Below are 24,382 nucleotides of genomic sequence, written 5' to 3' on the forward strand. Positions count from 1 at the left end.
GAGAATGTTCATATGTTGTACTTTCACTTTTTGTCCTCAATATCTCCTAATTTCTCTTTCATATCTTTTACATAAGCTGTATTATTTTATTAACCCATATATATTTTCTTTTTAATTTCAATGACTACCATTTTCACATTTAGAAATTTTTTTCAAGTCTATTCTTTTTTTCATAAAATCATGTTGCTTACTTCATGTTGTACATTCTCTTTTATAATGAAGTACTATTATATTACATTCCTGATGTGTCATTTCTCCTCTTTATCATATCCACATACTTACATTCTCAGTGGATAATCATCTATGTGCTTTATAAAGTTTATCTCTTCAAAGAAGTTTTGTGCCTGCTTTCTCCATGTTCATTTGGGTACCACCATCCTGATCCAACCTTTGTGTTCCTGGGTAGGGAGACATCTAGTTTTTCCACCAGATATTATAAAATTTTGACTCCTTAACTCATAGAGGATATAAACACAGATTTCCAAAATTCCAAGGAAAATCTTCCCTTTAAATCTCTGGTTTTCAGGCATCCCCAGTGGTGCAAGGTTGAGTGCAGCACTGTGAAGCTGTCCACAGCCTCTGCAGCATGGGTTCGATTCCTGGCTGGCCAGGGAGATTCCCACATGGCACAGCAGACCTCTCTTGACTTGCCCTTACTCCCCTCAGCAGTGTATTTCAGTTGATCTGCCTATTCCATTCCCCACTCTGTCTCTGGTGAATCCTCTCACCCTCCCGCATCTCTGGCCTGTACCCCAGTTCTTGTATAAATAAAAATAAATCTTTAAAAATAAATAAATGAATCTGGTCCTCAACTAAAACCAACACGTTGGCACACTATCTTTCTTTGCCTATATATATGAGGCTATTAACAGAGCACATTCATCAGTAAGGATGCAGTCTTTCAATGATTCTAGATTTATATGGGTTTTCAGTTCAAAGATTCTCCTTGTGGGCCTCCCCTGGTGGCACAGGCAGTTGGTTGAGCACTGTGCTGTGAAGCTGCCCGCAGCCTCTGCAGCGCTGGTTCAATCCTGGACAGCCAGCAAGGGTCCCACATGGTGCAGCAGCCCTCTCCAGTTTTGCCTGCTGTTCCCCTCAGCAGTGTATTTCATCAGTCTGCCTGCTCTGTTCCCTGCTCTGTCCCTGGTGAATCCTCTCGCCCTCCTGCGTATCTGGCCTGTACTGCAGTTCTTATATAAATAAATCTTTAAAAAAAAGTTAAAAAAAAAGAAATTATTTAATTTGATGTAGTCCCAGCTGTTTCTTTTTGCCTGCACTATCACTGCTTTGGGTGATGTGTCTGTAAAGATATGTTTGAGGTGCATGTCATGTAATGTTTCGCCTATGTTTCCTTCTATATATTTTATGGTTTCAGGTTTTATGTCTAGTTCTTTAATTTATTTTGAGTTGTTTTTTGTGCATGGTGTGAGGTAGTAGTCAAGGTTCATTCTTTTGCATGTAGCAACCCAGTTTTCCCAGCACCATTTATTGAACAAACTTTCTTTGCTCCATTGCATATTCTTTGCTCCTTTGTCAAAGATTAGTTGACCGTAAATCTGTGGGTTTATTTCTGGATATATCCATTTGGTTCTATTGGTCCATGTGGTTCAACATCCGAAAATCAATCAATGTAATCCAACACATCAACAAAGAGAAATATAAAAAGCATATGACATTATTAATAGATGCTTAGAAAGCTTTCGACAAAGTACAACACACATTTATGATAAAGACCCCTGAAATTCTTGGGATACAAGGAACATACCTCAACATCATAAAGGCTATATATGACAAGCCCATAGCCAGTATCATTATCAATAGTGACAAGCCAAAAGCATTTCCATAAATATTTGGAACAAGACAAGGATGACCACTCTTACCACTGCTTTTCAATATAATACTGGAAGTCTTAGAGCAATAAGACAAGAGAAAGACATGCAAGGAATCCAAATAGGGAAGGAAGAAGTAAAACTATCACTATTCACAGATAATATGATAATATACATAGAGAACCCCAAAAACTCCACAGAAACACTAATTAATCAATCAGTTTAGTAATGTGGCAGGATACAAAATCAACACACAAAAATCAGTAGCCTTCCTATACACAAACAATAAACCTGAAGAAGAAGAAATTTAAAAAAAAATCCCTTTTATTATTGAAACAAAAAAAAATCAAATACTTGGGAATAAATCTAACAAAAGAGGTAAGGGACCTATACAAAGAAAACTCTAAAACACTGTTAAAAAAAATAGAAGGCGACACAAAGAAATGAAAAGACATCCTCTGCTCATGGATTGGAAGAATAAACATTATTAAAATGGCCATCCTACCAAAAGCAATTTACAGATTCAATGCTATTCCCATAAAAATTTCAATGACATTCTTCAAAGAAATAGAACAATTATTGATGAAATTCATATGGAATCACCAAAAACCCTGAATAGACAGGGCTCCCCTGAAGAAAAAAAAAAAAAGGAATGGAGGCATCACACTCCCAGATTTCTAGACTTCAAACTAATAATCAAAACTGCATGGTATTGGAACAAGAACAGACACATGGACCAATAGAACTGAATAATATTTGATTTTTAAAGGAAAGATAACTGTAACAGCATCTACTGAAAATATATTTGGTTACTCTGGTATCTGTCCATTAGCCATTTAAAAAATATCACTTGCTGGTCCCTATTTTCATATTTTATATTTATCTCTATAAATGTTGTTTTCTTTATTTTTCTACTTTCAAATAATTGAGGGGAGGGGAATCTCATAAAATTCAGAATTGGAAACTTAGATTCTAATCCTCTGCCACTTTTTAGAATTCTGTTTTCTGCTGTACCACTAAGTTCTCTGAATCTCAGATTTCTTATCAATTAAATTAAGATAATTCTCTATTCCCACAATAGTAGAGCATTGATAAATTATGTCCATTGCTATTAACATTTTGTCTAGGGACTGAAAAATCAAATGTTTTCAGAATCTAAACAGTCAGCCTAAACATCTGATAGTATCAATAGTGAGTCAGTTTGGAACTCTGGTAACCATGAGAGAAACTAGAAAGTAAAAGTCCTGACTATGAACAATCCAATTCCAACATTTAAGCACTGTATTAGACAAATAAAAATGCCTGTGATTTTTAGCCTGCAGTCTCAATTTGTGACAGCTATCATTATATAAGGAGCTCATGATCCTTTAGACCAAATTGTAATGGTCATTTTGAAGTGACTTTTATTGATATATTTGATTCTCAAGCCTGAGGACATGCATTCACAAAATTGAAAATGTTAAACAAGAAAATAAAAAGAGCAACATTCCTGACAATATAACCTCAAAGGAGAGACAAAAGGAATCTTAAAATAATGAAAGACTGAATCAATGTGTTTCAAATAGGTGGCAATAAGTTATGAGATTCATGGGCAGAAAAATATATACTAACATGCTAAGTAACTAAAAATTCCATTGTGTTCTAATTACCCATTTAATTCCTTGAATACCAATGTGCAATTAACATTACAAATAATCAAGGTTAAAATATAATTAATGCAAGTGTGATTTAGTTATAATTAAACTAATTACACAGATATGTAGCATAAAAAGAGACTTGCAGACCATTATGGTGATATAAATGCATTCTTTCTTTCAAGAACAGCTATTTGAATTTCATTTTCTAATTATTTTACAAATGATGGAATGGAATTATCATAGAATCAGTCTTCCATTGATAAAAAAATTAAATCGTATATTTTTGTTTATTTTTGTAATTATGATTCTTTTGTCCATATGTAGTTGCTAATAGAGAAAATTTTGGGGGGGTAGGGATAAGCATACACCACCCAATAAAAAAAAAATTCTTACTTCGATGACTGCAGGAAACAATCAGAAGTATACTATTTAACAACATAAAGAGAACTTTAATCTTTCTCTTCCATACAGCATGAATCCATTTCAGAATCACAAATGGAATGCACATCTTTATATACATCTCACTCATTCAACTGGTAACTTTTTGCTATTTTCTGACCTTGATCATAAACTATTCCAGATATTTTATCCATTTAGCATAGACTAATTAAATATAGCTATATTCTCCGTTCACAGAGGGCAATAGTTATAACAACTAAGATCCAATATAGATAGCATAAATTCTAAGCAAATAACTTTTGGATATGAATATGATTTCAAGTCTCCAACTTCCTACATTTACATTAGGAAATATTTATTAAATAAAGTTAACACTTGTAAGTAGACAAGGTATCTTTCATAGCAGATCACACTGAATCCTCAAATGTGTGAGTTATCATTATTCCTAGCATATGGATGCAGAATCTGGATTAGCGGGTAATAAGGATAGGTGAGATAACATTTTAAGGAGTTTATTAAGCACAAATTAAGCTTTGTACTACATTCTAGATCAGAATGAAGCTATATTTATCTAAACAAAAACAAACCCTCCAGACTCGATTTTCCTACTTTTGAGGATTGACTGGCAATCAATTAGTTATATTGAAAACTATGCAAATATGGGGCCTCCTTGGTGGTGCAAGGGGCTAACCACAGCACTATGAAGCTATCCACAGCTATCCAAACTCCACTGCAGGAGGAGTTTGATCCCCAGCTGGTCAGGGAGCAACCCACATGGCACAGCAGACCTCTCCTGTCTCGTCTGCTGCTCCCCTTAGGAGTGGATTTCAGTATATCCGCCTGTTCTGTTCCTTACTCTGTCTCTGGTGTATCTTCTCAACCCTCCATACCTCTGGCCTGTACCCCAGTTTTTATATGCATAAATAAATAAATCTTAAAAACAGAAAACTATGCAAATATAAAATTAAAAAGAATTTATTGTTTTTTCTATGATATATATCTTTGGATAGTCAAATAAAATGTAACAAAAACAACTCTTTTATTATTCCAAATTAATTCTGCTATTAAATAAAATTAAATAAGAATTAGAATGTCATCATTTTGCAATTCCCAATGAATTAGTCATTATCTTGGAACTAGGTATCAAAACTTCTACCATAAAGAAAGGTGTTACATCCAGGTATATGACACTTAATGAAAAAAAACATCATTATTTCCTGCTTAACTATTCACTTTAATTACATGATAAAATACCTAATTTTAATGTTTAAGCCTAAATCCTTGGATCCATAACTTTATGACAGGATCCAGATGCAACATACACGAAATAGTTCAGAGGAACATGCTAGACTTCATCATTTGAATGAATTAAAAAAGACTACAAGCAACTCTCTCTCCAAATCCAACATCATAAGATGATCAATAGCGAGCTAATAATGAAGCAAAGATGATGAGGGGATCTGTAGATGATAACTTGAAATTCATATCAATTTTTGAAAATAAACAAGATTAAACTATGGGGTATAGGGACACTCAAGTGATAAAAGCATATAGAAGTTTTTGGATGGAAGGGTTGTATTTGGGACGGGCACATAGAATGGCTTCTGTATTGACTATCAGAATTGTATTTTTTGACCTGAGTCTTTGTTACAAAAATGTCTCCTTTATAATTATACAGTAATTTATGTATATTTATAAATCAGTAAATGAGTTACCCTTGAAGGAGGGAAATGACTATGTAGGTATATAAAGAATACTGTTCTTATTCTGTTTCTTGAACTAGATAATAATCACAAAGGCATATTTGGTGAAAATCATTGTGATGTTCTTTTCTATAGGTAATATAATTTTAAAAAACTTTATAAACAATTTTAATAGTAAACGAGGAATCACAAGAATTTATGTATCTAGCTATAATTAATATGAAAATTTTTTGAGAAAATAAATCAAAATTAAAAATGTCATTTACAGGGCCTTCCCTGGTGGCAGAAGTGGTTGAGCGCAGTGCTGTGAAGCTGTCCGCGGCCTCTGCAACACCGGTTCAATCCCGGCCAGTCTGGGAGTTACCCACATGGTGTAGCAGACATCTCCTGTCTCGCCCACTGCTCCCCTCAGCAGTGTATTTCAGTCAGGCTGCCTGTTCTGTTCCCAGCTCTGTCTCTGGTGAATCCTCTCACCCTCCCATGCATCTGGTCTATACCCCAGTTCTTGTATGCATGAATAAATAAATATTTAAAAAAAAAGTCATTTACAGAATGACAGCAATAATATCACTTATTATTTTTAGAACAAGGGTAATATATACCAATAAATTCATTTACAATGTAATTGAAGAAAAAGGATTTCAAATTCTTTCAGATCAGTATTTTCAAGGAAAAACAAAAAAAAAACAGATTGATAAAAGCATTTTGGAGATATTAATATGGATAAAAAACTTTAGGGTATTAATTGTTATAGTTCTATGTAAGTAATGTAACAGTTTTAATTAAGTAAATGAGTTATTAATATAAATTATCAAAGCTATGACAAAAACCACATATAGGGATATTTATTACTGAGGATTTCAGAAAACTAATTTTTCTTATAAATTACACATGTATAATACTGTAGAAATTTAGAAAATAAGAAAATTAAGAACAAATTAATAATCAATAACTTTATGACACACACACACACACACACACATATATATAAAGAAATAGAACAATAAGCCACTCCCTGGTAGTGCAATGGTTATGATGCAACCTATGAAGCTATCCTCAGCCACTGCAGCACGAGTCGATTCCCAGACAGCCAGGGAGCAACCCACATGATGCAACAATGTAATTTGGTCAATCTGCCTGTTCTGTTCCCCACTCTGTCTCTGCTGAATCCTCTCACCCCACTCCCACTCCGACACCTCTGGCCTGTATCCCAGTTCTTGTATGCATAAATAAATAAATCATTAAAAAAAAAGAAATAGAACAGTAAAATATGTTCATCTGTTTGAATACTAAAATATCTTTGGGATTTTTCTTAAAGGACTTTCAATTGCAAAATAATACTTCATAAGGAGGGCAGAGCAACATGGCAGCGAGGAGACACTGCCAGTAAGATCTCCCATTAAAAAAAGTTAATAGGGAGGAAAAGTGGCAGGTCCCAGTGAGAACTGTGGCACAGAAGATAAACGGACGACTCTAGCAAACTACCCGAAGAAGAAAGTTGCCATAAAAGAGGACTAGAAAGGAGGAAAGCACATAACCCTGCTCCCCTCCCCCACTCACAGTGTCAGCACTCTCCTACCAACAGAAAGGAGGAAAAAAAACAAAATAAAATGACCAACAAGAACAAGCTACGCATCAAGCGGGACTGTGAGTGGAAAGGAACTATTGCAGCCACCACACCCCATGAACGGGAGCTGTGGAGAACCCTGCAGGATTTGCCACTGCAGTGAGCGAAAGGCTCCAGGCGCCATTAGAAAACAACAGACTCTGGAGACCTGCACACAGCCCCGGGCCGGCCGGTAAGCTTGCGCAGAAAAGCAGTGCACTTGGGGCGCTTGAAAAGCAAACACGGATCAGGATCTCTGCTGCCCAGGTCCCCGCACCTGCGACCTAGGCTTGCGGGGAGACGCGAGGAGGCCCTCACTAAGGTGAAAGTCCCTCACTGAGTAAGCAGGAACCAGGCAGCCAGGCACGGGAGCAGGGTGCAAAAGGCGCCATTCCCGCGCCACTGAACTGGGCTACAGCCCACGTCCTGGACCTGAGGGCTTTGGAACTGAGACCCGGGGCGCTAAATTCGGAGCGTGGGTTCTCCACGACGGTGGGGCACAAGGCAGACACAGCACCCCAAAGCCGTTGAGGTTTACCCTACCATTCCTGCTCTGTTCCCTGCCCCACGGGGTGGGAGGGGCGAAAAACAGCCCCCCAAGGACAATAGGAGAGATCTCTGGCACCACCTAGCGACCAGAAAAAAAGTCAGTAACACCGCATAGAACAGGGAAATTTCTTAAGACTGCTTGAAAAAGGCAGAAGGCTCCCGGAGGAGACAGTGGCCAGCTGGGGAGTTAGCCCACGGCAGGCCCCTTCCGACCAGCAGTCTGAGCCCACAGAGGGAACAGGCACCCACGGCCGGGGCAGACCAGGCGCGCAGAAGAGTGTGCCTGAGACCGGATGCACAGGGACTGAGTCCTGCGTCACCATTTTAGAACAGGGACATTTCTTCAGTAAAGACTGCCTGAAACCAGCAGAAAACTCCCTCAGAAGCCAGAGATGGCTCCTGGAGGAGCCAGAGGGGAGTGGAGAAGTTCACCCAAGATGCCGGCCAGTCTGAGCAACACAGTGTCCCAATGCATACGGCAAATTAGAAAACAGACAGTAGGGAGTAGAAGAACCACACGCAACCTAACAACTCCTCAGGAAAAAAGCACACCACAAAAAGAAAACCACCCCCCAGATTACAACGACAGTAACTTGGAAGAACTTCTGAGACTTCTAGAAAGAGAATTTAAAATTGCCATGATTAAAAAAGTGACAGAAGTCATAAAGAAAAGATTGATATGAGAAAAATAATCAACGATCAGAAGAATGAAATTGAGTCCCTAAAGAGGGAAACAAAAGAAACACAGGAGATCAAAGAATTAATGGAGGAACTAAACAACTCTGGGAAAAGCAATGAAAGCAGAATAGATGAAATGGAAGAACGAATAAGTACTCTTGAAGACACAGAAATAAAAAGAACCAAAACAGAAAAGGAAAGAGAAGTACAAAGGAAAAAGAACGAAGAAAGATGTCGGGAACTATCTGACTCCAAGAGGAAAGGAAATATAAGAGTTATAGGAATTCCAGAAGGAGAGGAGAGAGATGTAGGAACAGAGAAAATATTCCAGGAGATAATTGAAGAGAACTTCCCAAATGCGAAGAAGGAGCTGAAAATTGATATACAAGAAGCAAGAAGAACACCAAACAACCACGATGAAAGGGAAAATACAGCAAGACACATAATAGTAAAGCTCCCAAGAATCCAGGACAAGGAAAAAATAATGAAGCTGACAAGAGGGAAGAAACAGATAACATTCAAAGGAAAACCAATCAGGCTGACATCGGACTTCTCTGAAGAAACACCACGGGCAAGGAGAGAGTGGAGGGACATAGTCAACAGACTCCAAAAAAACAGATGCCAACCAAGAATACTCTATCCCACAATGCTCACTTCCTCTATGAAGAAATAATAAGGACCTTCCCAGACAAACAGAAACTCTGGAATTTCATTGCGACTAAATCCCTACTCCAAAAAATACTACAAGGAATCCTAAAGCCAGAACCTCAGAGGGACGAATAACAACGAAAGAAGGCCAAAAAAAAAAGTTATTAAAAGAATAAATAAATAAAATCAAAGGAAAGACAAACACAATGGCAAATACAGATGCTAACATATCAAATTTAACTCTAAATGGAAATGGACTAAACTCTTCAATAAAAAGACACAGAGTTGCAGCCTGGATTAAGAAACAAAACCCAACCTTTTGCTGTCTCCAGGAACACATTTAGCTACAAAAGATAAAAATAGGCTCAAAGTTAAAGGATGGAAAACAATCCTACAAGCAAATGGACCAAAAAAGAAAGCAGGAACAGCTATACTTATATCAGATAAAACAGACTTCAAACTCAAAAAAATAAAAAGAGACCCCAATGGTCACTAAATTATGATCAAGGGGATAATACTTCAAGAAGAAATAACACTCATTTACATATACTCACCAAACGAAGGAGCACCAAAATGTATGAGACAACTGTTGTCCTCTCTGAAAACAGACATTAGAGAAAACACGTAGTGGGAGACTTCAACATACCACTATCAACAATTGATAGATCAACAAGACAAAAAAATAAGTAAAGAAACTAAAGCTCTAAATAAGGACCTAGAGCATTTGGGCTTAACAGACATCTATAGAACACTAAACCCCAAAAAAACGGAGTACACATTTTTCTCAAGCGCACATGTATCATTCTCCAGGATCGATCACATACTGGGACACAAGACAAACATCAACAGATACACAAAGACTGAAATCATATCAACCATCTTTTCTGACCATGAAGGCATCAAACTAGAAATAAACCATAAAAAGAAGGCAAGGAACTTTCCTACCTCTTGGAGATTAAAAACCACACTACTGGAAGACCACTGGACTAATGAGGAGATCAAAGAAGAAATTAAAAAATTCTTTGAATTGAATGACAAGGAGGACACAAATATCCTAAATGTATGGGATGCATCAAAAGCAGTAATAAGAGGAAAATATATAGCAATAGAGGCTCACATCAAGAAACAAGAAAGAACTCAAAGAAACAACCTAATCTCAAAGCTCAAATATCTAGAAAAAGAACAACAAAAAAAACCCAAAACCAGTAGAAGAAAAGAAATAATAAAAACCAAAGCAGAAATAAATGAAATTGAAACTAAAAAAAACAATCCAAAAGATCAATGAAATCAAGAGCTGGTTCTTTGAAAAAAAATCAATAAAATAGACAAACCCCTAGCCAGGCTCACAAAGCAAAAAAGGGAGAAAGCACAAATAAGTAGGAGCACAAATGAAAGAGAAGAAATCACAACAGACACAGCAGAAATGAAAAGAATAATCAGTAACTACTATGAACAGTTATATGGAAACAAGTTCAACAATCTAGAGGAGATGGACAAATTTCTACAACTCTACAATCACCCAAAGCTAGATAAAGAAGAAATAGAAAACCTGAACAGACCAAATACAAGCAGCGAAATTGAAATGGTAATCAAAAACCTCCCCAAAACAAAAGCCCAGGACCTGATGTATTTACAAATGAATTCTTCCAAACATTCAGAGACGAATTAGTGCCTATCCTTCACAAACTCTTCCAAAAAATTGAGAAGGAAGGGACAATACCAAACACGTTCTATGAAGCCAACATTACACTAATACCAAAACTGAACAAGGACAACACAAAAAAGGAAAACTACAGGCCAATCTCCCTAATGAACACTGATGCAAAAATCCTCAATAAATTTTTAGCTATCAGAATCCAAAAATGTATCCATAAGATAATTCACCACGACCAAGTAGGATTCATTCCAGGGACACAAGGATGTTTCAACATGCGAAAATTAATCAACATTATCCAACACGTCAACAAAAAGAAATATAAAAACCATATGATAATATCAATAGATGCTGAGAAAGCTTTCGACAAAGTGCAACACGCATTCATGATAAAAGCCCTTGAAATTCTTAGGATACAAGGAACATACCTCAACATCATAAAGGCCATCTATGACAAGCCAACAGCCAGTATCATTCTCAATGGTGAAAAGCTGAAAGCAATTCCATTAATATCTGGAACAAGACAAGGATGTCCACTCTCACCACTGCTTTTCAATATAATACTGGAAGTCCTAGCCAGAGCAATAAGACAAGAGAAAGACATCCAAGGAATCTAAATAGGAAAAGAAGAAGTCAAACTATCACTATTTGCAGATGATATGATAATATACACAGAGAACCCCAAAAACTCCACAGAAAAACTACTTCAACTCATCAATCAGTTCAGTAAAGTGGCAGGATACAAAATCAACACAGAAGTCAGTAGCCTTCCTATACACAAACAATAAATCTGAAGAAGAAGAAATCAAAAAAAAAATACCTTTTATTATTGAAACAAAAAAAAATCAAATATTTGGGAAAAACTCTAACAAAACAGGTAAAGGACCTATACAAAGAAAACTATAAAGCACTGTTAAAAGAAATAGAAGAAGACACAAAGAAATGGAAAGCCATCCCCTGCTCATGGATTGGAAGAATAAACATTATTAAAATGGCCATCCTACCAAAGGCAATATACAGATTCAATGCTATTCCAATCAAAATCTCAATGGCATTCTTCAAAGAAATAGAACAATTATTTATGAAATTCATATGGAATCACAAAAAAACCCCGAATAGCCAAAGGTCTCCTGAAAAAAAATGAAAGGAATGGAGGCATCACACTCCTAGACTTCAAACTATACTACAAAGCCATAATCATCAAAACTGCATGGTATTGGAACAAGAACAGACATACAGACCAATGGAATTGAATAGAAAATCCAGAAATAAACCCACAGATTTATGGTCAACTAATCTTTGACAAAGGAGCAAAGACTATGCATTGGAGCAAAGAAAGTTTGTTCAATAAATGGTGCTGGGAAAACTGGGTTCGCTACATGCAAAAGAATGAAGCTTGACCACTACCTCACACCATACACAAAAATCAACTCAAAATGGATTAAAACTAGACATAAGACCTGAAACCATAAAATATATAGAAGGAAACATAGGCGAAACACTACGTGATTTGCACATCAAAGACATCTTTACAGACACATCACCCAAAGCAGTGATAATAAAGGCAAAGATTAACAGCTGGGACTACATCAAATTAAAGAGCTTCTGCACAGTGAAAGAGACAATAACAAAAACAAAGAGAAACCCCACCAACTGGGAGAACATTTTTGCACACAACACTAATGATAAAGGACTGATCACAAAAATCTACAAAGAGCTGATGAGACTCAACAACAACAAAGAAAATAATCCAGTCAAAAAATGGGCAGAAGAGCTAAAAAGAAACTTCTCTGAAGAGGAAATGCAAATGGCCAACAGACATATGAAAAAATGTTCAATATCACTTGTAATCAGGGAAATGCAAATCAAAACTACCATGAGATACCATCTTACACCAGTGAGAATGGCACATATTAAAAAAACTAGCAACAACAAATGTTGGCGAGCGTGTGGAGAAAAAGGCACTCTCCTGCACTGTTGGTGGGAGTGCAAACTGGTCCAACCACTATGGAGAGCTGTGTGGAGATTTCCGGACCTACTAAACATAGAGCTTCCATATGATCCAGCAATTCCACTCCTAGGTATTTACCCAAATGACACAGAAACATTAATTCCAAAGGTCACCTGCACCCCTATGTTTATAGAAGCACTATTTACAATAGCTAACCTTGGAAACAGCCCAATTGCCCAAAAATAGATGACTGGATCAAGAAGATGTGGTACATATATACCATGGAATATTACTCAGCATTCAAAAAAATAAACACATGCAATTTGCCGTAACATGGATGGCGCTGGAAGGGATCATGCTCAGCGAAATAAGCCAAAAAGAAAAAGAAAAATACCAGATGGTCTCACTCATAGCAGGAATCTAGAAAATTTAAATAAGGGACCAGGAAAATGAATAACTATAAGAAAGTGAAAATCAGAATCAACAAAAAACTATGAAACAGAGACACTTTTTGGGGGGTGGGGGGTGGGAGGGGAGGAATTGGGGTCAGAAAGGGGGGTTGCAATTGTATGGGGAATATAAAAATAAAATTTATTATTTTAAAAAATATTTAAAAAAATAATACTTCATGAGGTAACAAATAATATATATATATTTCTCAATTAGTAAACTATTACTACTGTCAAAATGAGTAGCAAGGTGTATTACCATTTAACACTATTTGACAGTTCTAGGGAAAGCAATCAGGAGAGCAATACAGGAATAGAGTCAATACTATGCAGAGGGTAAAAGGAGACAAATGACTTTTTAATTGCTCAGAAGAGCATTATTGTAATCTAGATAGAATGAGAGGATTAGCCAAAATACTTTATAAAATAATTTAGGTTTTTGTCTGTAAGTAAAAGACATACAATGTTTGTGGAAAAGAAGACAGTATTAAAATGTCATATTTTTCCAACTTAATCTAAAAATGTAACATAAAATCAATTAAAATCTAATGGGAATTGTGTGGATTTGTGAAGTCAGCACACAGATCTCAAGTTATGAGAAAAATCTAACAAGAGGAGAGTTAAAAATAAGGAAACAAGAGAAGCATTACTTTTTGATTAAGACAAACTCATCTGGATGAATAAATCTAAAAAATGCAAAGAGGGGTCCTCCCTGGTGGCACAAGGGTTAAGAAGCAACCTATGAAGCAATCTGCAGCATCTGCAGCAGGAGTTTGATCCCCAGCTGGCCAGGGAGCAACCCACAGGGCGCAGTAGACCTCTCCTGACTCCTCACTGCTCCCCTCAGCAGTGGTCAATTTGCTTTTTCTCTTCCCCACTCTGTCTCTGTTGAATCCTTTCACCTCCCAGGCCTCTGGCCTGTACCCCAGCTCTTGTATGCATAAATAAATATACCTTTAAAAAAATATAAAGAGGGATTTATAAAACTCAATGTAATGATCTTTTTTACATAAATGATTATATAAGATACAGAAAGTATAATATGGGCAAAGTGTACATCATATCACATCAAATTAAAATGCATGCCAAATCAAAATTCAAATAGTGTGACATTTTGTAGCTTGGTAAAATTATTCTAAAAATCTACATCAAAAAATGTCTCAAAACAGTCTAAACAATTGTGAAAAAGAAGAACTCAGATGTGAAACAAGGAGTGAACATATCCAGATGCGGCCATCATGAATAAAAAAAAACAACAGTCCCCAGATCTGAGAACTTTGCAAACAATAGTAATACTTCCAACTGATTGACAAAAGGTACTCTTTAGGAATTGACATTAGGTAAACTGGAATTCTAGATAGAAAAATAAAATCAAACTATATTTTTACAACACAATGTATCCAAATTACATGAGTTACAAATTATGAGCATGGAACCAAAAAAATAAGCATTTGAAAGGAAAATATGAAGATTGACTGAATGATCTCAGAAAAAGAATTTATTAAAAAAAAATATTTACTCACTTAGAATAGAAGAACTGAGGTGTAGGTCAGTGGTGTGGGGGGTGAAAGGATTCACCAGAGACAGAGTGGGGAGCAGAACAGGAAGATCTAGAAGAATATAATGGTGAGGGGAGAAGTGGGTGAGACAGGAGAGGTCTGCTGCCACTATATGTGTATTAGCTCCCCGCCTCAGGCTATTGTGATGATAGTGCTGAGACTTAATCCCTACATCACCAGTGAGGCCCAGAAAAAATAATTTTTTAAGAGTCAAAAAATAAGAAATAGCAAAGGAAAAACTAATAAATTAACTTCATCAAAACTAAGAACATCTATACATACAAAATTTTAAAACAAAGTTAAAATGCAAGGCACTACTGAAAGATAATATTTAAAATATGACACATACAAAAGATCACTTCCAGTTGAACATATGAAGAGCTCTTATGAAGTAAATAAAGAAATATAACTTATGTGTGTATATATATATATATATTTTTTTTAAAGGACTTGAATATGAACATATGAACATATGAACATATGAAGAGCTCTTATGAAGTAAATAAAGAAATATAACTTATGTGTGTATATATATATATATTTTTTTTTTTAAAGGACTTGAATATGATAGACCATGGACAAAAAAAGAAACCTACATAACAGACAATGTTAACATGTTCAGTTTCCTGGGTAATTAAAAATTATTTTAACAATGAGATTTCATGCACAGGACACTTGTGAACTACTAAAACTTTGAATAGTGAGTTTTAAAGAGGATTATGAAATTCTCTAGGAGTAAGTTTAAAACATACAAAATGTATAAAGCACAGAGATGACAAAATAAGGGGAGACAGACTGACTTGATATCAGAAGAGAGTCTCTGCTTCATTACTGGGAGGTTAATATGAAAGTTATCTAGGATTACAATAAAACCAGAAGTTTCTGTAACTTGTGGCAAAATTAAAATGTTTCTTGGACAATGGAGTCCAGTACAGACCACAATAGAGGGCCACTGAAAGATTTAACTCCATTCAAGAGAAACCTAGAATCTGTGGTATAGGGTGGGAGACAGCCTTGCAAACCTAGGAGCTGGTGGCCCTGTGGAGGAGGGAGCTAAGTGGTGTGGAGGAATAGCCTTAACAGAGGGGAGGTACTTGCAGAAGATACTGGTGTGCCCAAAGGTTTAAGTCCCCACTGTAAATAACAAGGAAAATGTTCTGTACTGTGGTTCCAACACCCCACCACTTGGGATTGAAACTGATGGTATGGTATATGTTGAAAGTACACTGATTATAGAGAGAGAGTGTAAAGTGAGAGAAGAATGTTACTGATGGTGCCACAAACACAAAACCTCTCCCAAATCTCACCAACTCTCATGAGCAACTGGATTCTTCCAGGACCCTCCCCTACCTCCTGATACCACAGCTATAGATCAGGTCTCCCCAATATACAATACATGGAGCCTGAGAGGCCAAATATCTAAAATCATAGAAAGCCAGTAAAAGTTAATACAAGCAAATATTTATAAATAAATAATACCACACAGTCACCTGCTGGAAAATGAAAAGTTCTAAAATTCTGTATTGCTGATTATGACTTTAAAAAAAATATATATCAGCAAATCTAGCAAAATGGACAGAGAGGAAAATATAACACTTGGTGCCTTGATCTCTTAGGTAAATATATCATCACAAGGAGAAGAAAACTTTCTAGAATGCAACCACAAAGACATGGAAATTTTTACTTCATATCAGACACAGAGTTAAAAACTACCATAATAAATAAATACAAATAAATGACAGAAAAGCTGATAAAAGATATAAAAGCAAACCCCCCTCCAAAAAAATGGAAGTCCTGAGAAATAAAATTATTGAACAGAAGATAGAAGTTGAAGCTTTAAATAATAATGGAGATACAGGATGTAAAATAATCAATAGGGAGATAAAAAACATACTAGAGAGAGATCAAATCAGTCATATCAACATATTAATGAAAAAAGAAACCAAGTGAAAGAAGAAAGGAAATATGAAGGGGGAAAAATGAGGAAATACTTTGCAAATTATTTGACTCCATTAGGGAAACAATATAAGAATAACAAGTCTTATATAAGGGGAAGAGAGAGATAAAGGAACTGAGAACTAATTAAAAAAATTAATACAGGAAAACTTCCCAAACATGCGGAAGGAACTAAACATATAAGTCCATGAAATAAATGAACACTTGGTTATCTAAATACAATGGACCTACACCCAGACACAATTCTGAGACTGCCAAAAATTAAATACAAAAGAAACAGTATAGACGTTAACTAAGGAAAAGAGTAGATAACCCACAAATCTACTGTTTTCATCTTATACAAAGCAACATCTATATTAATGCAATCCTTATCAAAATTTCACTGGGTGGCAAACAAAGGACACATTTAGCCCTTTACATATGTGAGGCTATTGAAGCTGGGTCTGCAAGAAAGAACTGCTTGCTTCTTCCCGCTCATCTTATACACGTGGCAGTAGTTATCAAGCATCTGAATACCTCAAACCCATCTCATGTCTCCCAAAAAGCACAGCCCTCTGCTGCTTTTTGCAAACATTAACCACACCTTAGGGCAATAATTTTTTTTTTTAAAGATTGATTTATTTATACAAGCACTGGGTACAGTCAGAATCGCGGAAGGGTAAGAGAATTCACCAGAGCCCGAGAGGCAACAGAACAGGCAGACTGACGAAATACACTGCTGAGGGGAGCAGCGGGTGCAGCAGGAGAGGTCTGCGTGCAGGAGAGGTCTGCACGCCATGTGGGTCCCTTGGTGGCCAGGGATCCAACCGGCCCTACAGAGGCCAGCCTCGCAGCCCAGCGCTCCACTGCTGCACCACCAGGGGAGGCCCCAGGGCAAGAGATTTAAATTGCATTTGAAGGCTCTTTTCCCTCTTCTAAGGAATGTAAGTGGAAGGTAAATTTGGAGGGAAATGATGGTCTCAGATTTCATTTTGTAGAACTGAAGGAATGCTGGGTATTCTCTGGAATTAATATGCCATCTTTAGGTAGCAAAAGTGATTCAATCTAGACTGTACCCCATGGGAGTCCTGGTGATGGTATGTCCCGAATTTGGAGGTATGTCCCCATTCAGCATTTTGAACATAATGGTCTTCCCAGCTCCATTTTCCCCTAGAAGTCCAAAGCACTAGGAGGGAAAATATAAGTTAATAAATTAAAATCATATCCGAGACCCATACTCTCAAGCAACTCTGAGTTGTTATCATTGGCTCGAGGTATTTCTGGACTTTTAAAATCAAACAATTAGATCACAATATAATTTTTTTGAATTTTCTCTTTTTTTGCATTTTCTTTTTATTGAGGTAACAGTTTTCAACACTGTATAGGTTCTAGGTAACTATTTCTCAATTGAGTGACTCTATATATAATGTCATGATCAGTACCAAATACCCAGTCATTATCCACCACCAATTCACAGTTGACATACACCAATTGAAAATTCCCATGGCATTTGAGTGGTATAAAAATGTCAACATTAATTCAAAGACAAGCTCCTTACTAGGTACCTTTGAGGAACATATTATTTTTAGGAAGTTACATTATCATAATCATTATTCTTCCCTTGACTTCACTGTGTAGTTTAAAGTACTTTCTAAAAATATTCTAGTCTCCCCATCCTCTCTCTTTATTTTTCGCTCTAGATTAACTATGCCATTAGTATGATGAATTCCATTTCTATAGCTGATATTCAGCATAAGGCAACTTTTTACTTGGTTCAATCATATCATGTATATTTTATGTGAAATATGGATTGTATTTTTTTTCTTTTAACCCAGTCTTTATTTTCAACCTTAGTATATTCTTAGCCAGAAATATTATGGTAGTCACTGACTTTGTCTGATTCTTACCAATTTCCTTCCAAGTCATGTTCTCTAAATGCAGCAGCTGCTATCCCCTGACATAAACTGGCTTCCTGGCTCCTTGACTCTTATAAAGTGACTGCTGCCATGCCCCACCCAATTATCATAGAACCTAATTTTGTACCTCTGGCTATCAGCTGTTTGCCTGAATTATCACCTGCTTCAAAATCCATACTTTCTTCAACTCAGCTGGATCTGTCCCACCATGCAATATATGGGTCCATCTGCTCACCCAGGCCTGCCCTGTCCCATGTTACTCTAGTCAGAAAGTGATATTTGAGCTAGCCTGAGGTACACCATAATCTTTCCAAACTGTGTCTGTCCTTCAAGCCTTGGGCATAAGTTTGTATAAAGCCACCCTTTAAATATCCCCCCACTCCTTCCTCACCCAGTTGCCCTCTCTTTATAACTCGAAGGCAATGCCGTTCATGTGCAGGGCCTAATGCCCTATCTAACTCTGTGCATGTTTATGATATTTCCTTTTTTACCCAATGACTAATTCTAGAGGAACAGGGACATATCTGTCTCTTTGACAGACTCTTCATAGCATTTCATATCTGGAAAACTGAACTGTGGTCCTCATAAAGCTTAGCAAGTAAAATCCAAATGAAAAAGGCATCTTGTACCATTTCAGAAACATAGAGTGTGTTTTCTAATATTTTCTCTTACCCTTTATCTTAAAACCACCTAGGAAAGGGAGTGGCATTTTCTTTTTTGAGGCAATGTTAGTTACATCTTTGTTTATATTTTAACAGTTTAATTTTTCACCACAGTGTTCTCACCAGCAAAGCATCCACAGTCCACCAACAGTCTATTGTGTTCCCTCTTCCCCTCACCTTCTGAATGTCTCATTTATATGGTGGACTTCAAAGGGTTAGTTTTTGAGTTTGGCCTTTTATCTGACCCATCGTCAGCTCTCTGCATATTCCACATATATGTGACACCATTCACTATTCCCTTTCTCCTTCTGACTTCTTTTGCTTAACATAATCCCTTCCAGCTCCATCCATGTCACCACAAATGGCATATATCTTTTTTGATCCTTGAGTAATATTTCAATGGGTCTATCTATCTATCTATCTATCTATCTATCTATCTATCTATCTATCTATCTATCTATCATCTATCTATCCATCTATCTATCTATCTATCTATCTATCTATCTATCTATCTATCTATCTATCTATATCAAATCTTCTTTATCCACGCATTTGTTTTGGGGAACTTCGTTTTTTTTTTTTTTTCCATAGTTTAGTTTTTGTAAATGGTAACGCAGTGTGGGTAGATAGTTTTATAAATAGTTCTGCAGGGCCTCCACTGTGGCGCAGCAGTTGAGCGCTGGGTTGCGAAGCTGCCCCCAGCCTCTGCAACGCCGGTTTGATCCCCGGCTGCTCCCCGGGCAACGGCGGAGGGTCCCACATGGAGCGCAAACCTCTCCTGCCACCCGCTGCTCCCCTCAGCAATGTACTTCAGTCCTTCTGCCTGCTGTGCTCCCCACTCTGGCTCTGGTGAATTCTCTCACCCGCCCGTGCTTCTGACTGTACCCAGTGCTTGTACAAATAAATAAATAAATCTTTAATAAATAAATAAATAAATAAATAGTTCTGCAGTGTAGGTAGATAGGAGTGGAATTGCTATGTCACATGGCAGACCAATTTATGGTCTGTGAGAAACTGCCATACTGTGGAAAACTATGTGTCTTCATTCCCACCAAAAATGTAAAAGTGTTACATTTTCTCTACATCCTCACCAGCACTTGGATCTTTCTATTAAAAAAATATATATATATTTATTTATTTATTTATTGATTTATTTATTTATTTATTTATACAAACACTGGGTACAGTCAGAGGCACGGGAGGGTGAGAGAATTCACCAGAGCCAGAGCGGGGAATAGAACAGGCAGACTGACGAAATACACTGCTGAGGGGAGTAGTGGGTGCGGCAGGAGAGGTCTGCGTGCCATGTGGGACCCTCGCCCAGCAGCCAGGAATTGAACTGGTGCTGGAGAGACTGCGGGCAGCTTCACAACCCTGAGCTCAACCGCTGTGCCACCGGGAAGGCCCTGGATCTTTTTTATATGAGCGAGGTGGTATCTCATTGTAATTTTGATTTGCATTTCCTGATGAGAAGAGTTGATTAAAATTTTTTCATGTGCCTATTGGCTATGTGTATGTCTTATTTTAAGAAGGGACAATTTAGCTCTTTTGCCCATTTTTTGATTGGGTTATTTTTTTCTTTTTGTTGAGTTACATGAGCTATTTGTAGATCTTTGACATCAGCCCCTTGTCAGACGCATGGTGTATGGTTATTTTCTCCTACTCTGTAGGGTAACTTTTCATCTTGCTTACAGTTTCTTTTTCTGTGAAGAAGCATTTAGTTTGTTGTTCTCCTGGTTATTTATGTTCTCTTTTGTTTTCCTTGCTGTTGGAGATGGATCTTCAAAGACATCACTGAAGCTTCTTTTGTGAAGAGTTTGCCTATTTTTTATTCTATTGTATTTTATGGTTTCAGGTTTTACATCCAAGTATTTTACCCATTTTGAGCTGATTTTTGTGTATAGTCTAAGAGAATAATCTAGATCAATTCATTTGCATGTGGCTGTCCAACTTTCCCAATGCCATTTATTGAATAGGTTTCCTGCTCTACTATATGTTCTTGGATCCTTTGTTATATATCAACTATCCATATAGGTTTGGGTTTATTCCTGGGCTCTCAAGTCTATCCCATTGGTCTTTGTGTCTGTTTTTGTTCCAGTAGCAATCTTGTTAAATTGTTACAGCATTGTAATATAGACTGAGGTCTGAAAGTATAATACTATCATTTTTTCTTTTCTTTTTTCTTTTTTTTTGGTCAGGATTGCTTTGACTATTCAGGTTCTTCTGGTTCCATATGAATTTGAATTATTCTATTACTCTGAAGAATATAATGGAAATGGTGATAGGGATTGCATTAAATACATATAATGATTTTGTAACACGGTGGTCCCCAGGTAAGGGGGAGGTTCCCTGCCCCACCCAAGGGAGGGTGGAGCTGAGCAGGAAGAGGAGAAGCTGCAGAAGAGACTGAGGAAGGAAGCAGGATGGAGCCAGGAGACCTGAAGGAGGCGCATGGAGCCTAGAGACACGTGAAGAAACTGCGCTTGTCTTTTGGTCATGGACTGGGTGACACAGATGTGGGTGAGACCCATGGGGAGGTGACAATGGCAGCTTTTATCTTGATGTTGATTTTGCTCTTTTCCTTCCGGGCTTGTCCGGTTGTTTTTGACCCTTTTCTGTGGGTCCCCACTGGAAGATGCTTTAGACTTGTAGCAGGCTTTGGGGCCTTGCTCTGGGCCATTCCCATATGGATGGACTTTTACCCACAAGGGGACGGGTAACTTTGGGTGCTTCATTTAGAAACTAGACTCTTTGCCTTACCTGTATTGTTTCCTAGTTTTATTAAAGTTCCTTCCCATTAAAGTCTCCTATGTTTTGTGTTGATGCGGCGGATGGCAGAACCCATTTAGAATAGGCAGGTTGGCAGAGTTTGGGCTGCCTCTCTCCCTGTCCTATAACAATTTGAGTGGGATGGCTATTTTGACTATGTTGTTTCTTCCAATCCATGAGCAGAGGATAGCTTTCTATTTTTTTGTCTTTTTCTGATTCTCTTATCAGTGTCTTACAGTTCTCTTTGTACAGGTCCTTTACCTTCTTTGTTACGGTTATGCTTAAGCATTTAACATTTTTTGCATGTGTGTGATTGCAAATGGGGCCTTTTTTTTTTTTTTCAATTTCTTCATTATCTGGCTCATTGTTTGTACAAAGGAAGACAACTGATTTTTGGGTAGAGGTTTTATAACCTGCCATTTTACTGAACTAATCTATTGTTTTGATTACTGTTCGAGTGTAGTCTTTATGGTTCTCTACATATATTATCATGTCATCAGCAAATAATGATAGCTTTATTTCTTCTATACCAATTTGGATTCCATTTATATCTTTTGCTTCCCTAATTGCTCTACCTAAGATTCCCAATGCTATGTTGAGTAGTAATAGTTAGAGTGGACAACCTTATCTTCTACCAAGCTTTGATAAAGAGACTTGCAGTTTGTTTTTTATCTTTGTTTATATTGAAGTGAATAATATTGATTGATTTTCAGAATCTGAATCATCCCAGAATGTGTGATCATTTATTTGTTTGTTTGTTTATTTATTTATTTATTTTTGCTTTGCCTTTGGTTTTGGTATTCCCCTAATGTTGACCTCATCATGTATGTTTGGGAGTATTCCATCTTTCTAAAATTTGCAGAAGTTTCTTCTAAAAATTTTGAGAATGATAGGTATCAGTTTATCATTGACAATTTGGTGGAACACACTGTGAAGCCATCTGGTCCTGGACTTTGGTATTTTGGTATAGTTTTGATTACTGTTTCAGTTTCCTTGCTCATGATTGCTCTCTTCATGTTTTCTTTTTCTCCCCTAATTAATCAACCTCAGATGCTGGTGTAATTCTAAGATTTTTTTTTCTATCTTTTCCAGGTTATTTAAGTTGTTAGCACATAAATGTTCATAGTAATCTCTTATTATTCTTTAAATTTCTACAGTATCTGTTGTAATTTCTCCTCTTTCATTTCTTCTGTTTTTTTTTTTTTTTAAGATTTATTTATTTTTGTGTGGAAGAACTGGGGTGTAGGACAGAGGTGCAGGGTGTGAGAGGATTCACCAGAGACAGAGTGGGGAGCAGAACAGGCATATCTACTGAAATACACTGCTGAGGGAGCAGTGGGTGAGACAGGAGAGGTCTGCGTGTGCCATGTGGGTCAGCTCCCCGGCTGGGGATCGAACTCAGGCCATGGTGGTGATAGTGCTGAGTCTAACTCCTAGGCCACCAGGGAGACCCTATCCTCTTTCATTTCTGATCTCATTTGAGTTTTCTCCCCTCATTTTTTTATTGAATCTAGCTAGAGGTTTGTCTATTTTGCTTAAATTTTAAAGTAATCATCTTTCAGAATGTTTTTTTTGATTTGTATTTCACTTATTTCTGGTTTAATTTTTATTATTTCCTTTATTCTGCTGTTTTTTTGCTTTGTTCTTTTTTTTCTAGTTCTTGGAGGTGGGAGATAAGGTTATTTATTTGAATGCTTTCTTTTTGATGTGGGCCTGAATTGCTATTTACTTTTATCCTATAGACTGCTCTTGTTGTGTCCCATAGGTATTGGAACATTATGTCCTCATTGTCATATGTCTCAAGGTTGTTTATTTTTCCCTTCATCTTTAATTTCCTCATTAACCCAGTCATCTTTCATTAGTGTGTTACTCAGTCTCCATATTTTGAAAGTTTTCCTTTTACACTCAGAAAAGATGTTTGGTATGATTTTTATCTTCATGTATTTGTTGATGTTTACCTTGTGACCCATTATGTGCTCATTCCTAGAGACTGTGCCATGTGCACTTGAGAAGAATGTGTATTCAGCTTGTTGTGGTGCAGTGTACTATATATGTCTGGTAGGCCTCCGTTATCTAATTCTTTGCTTAAGGCTATATGTCCCTATGCATTTTCTGTCTAATTGATTTATTGATTGATGAGAGTGGTGTTGAAGATCCCTCCCCCAAATATGTTTTTCCCAATGTCTATTTTCATAGTTGATGGTAATTGCTAATATTTTGATGCTCCTTCATTTGGGGAGTATACATTGTTGTGTTATGTCTTCCTGGTGTCTTGTTCTCCTAAGTATTATATAGTGTCATTGTCTGTCTCTTATTACATTTTTTAACTGGAAAATTTATTTGTATGATATAAGCATGGTTGTCTCTGACTTCCTTTGTGCCCCATTTACATGTAGAATCATTTTCCAACTCTTTAATCTGAGACTATGTTTACCTTT

This window comes from Talpa europaea, assembly GCF_964194135.1.
Source record: "Talpa europaea genome assembly, chromosome: 11".
Taxonomy (NCBI): Eukaryota; Metazoa; Chordata; class Mammalia; order Eulipotyphla; family Talpidae; genus Talpa; species Talpa europaea.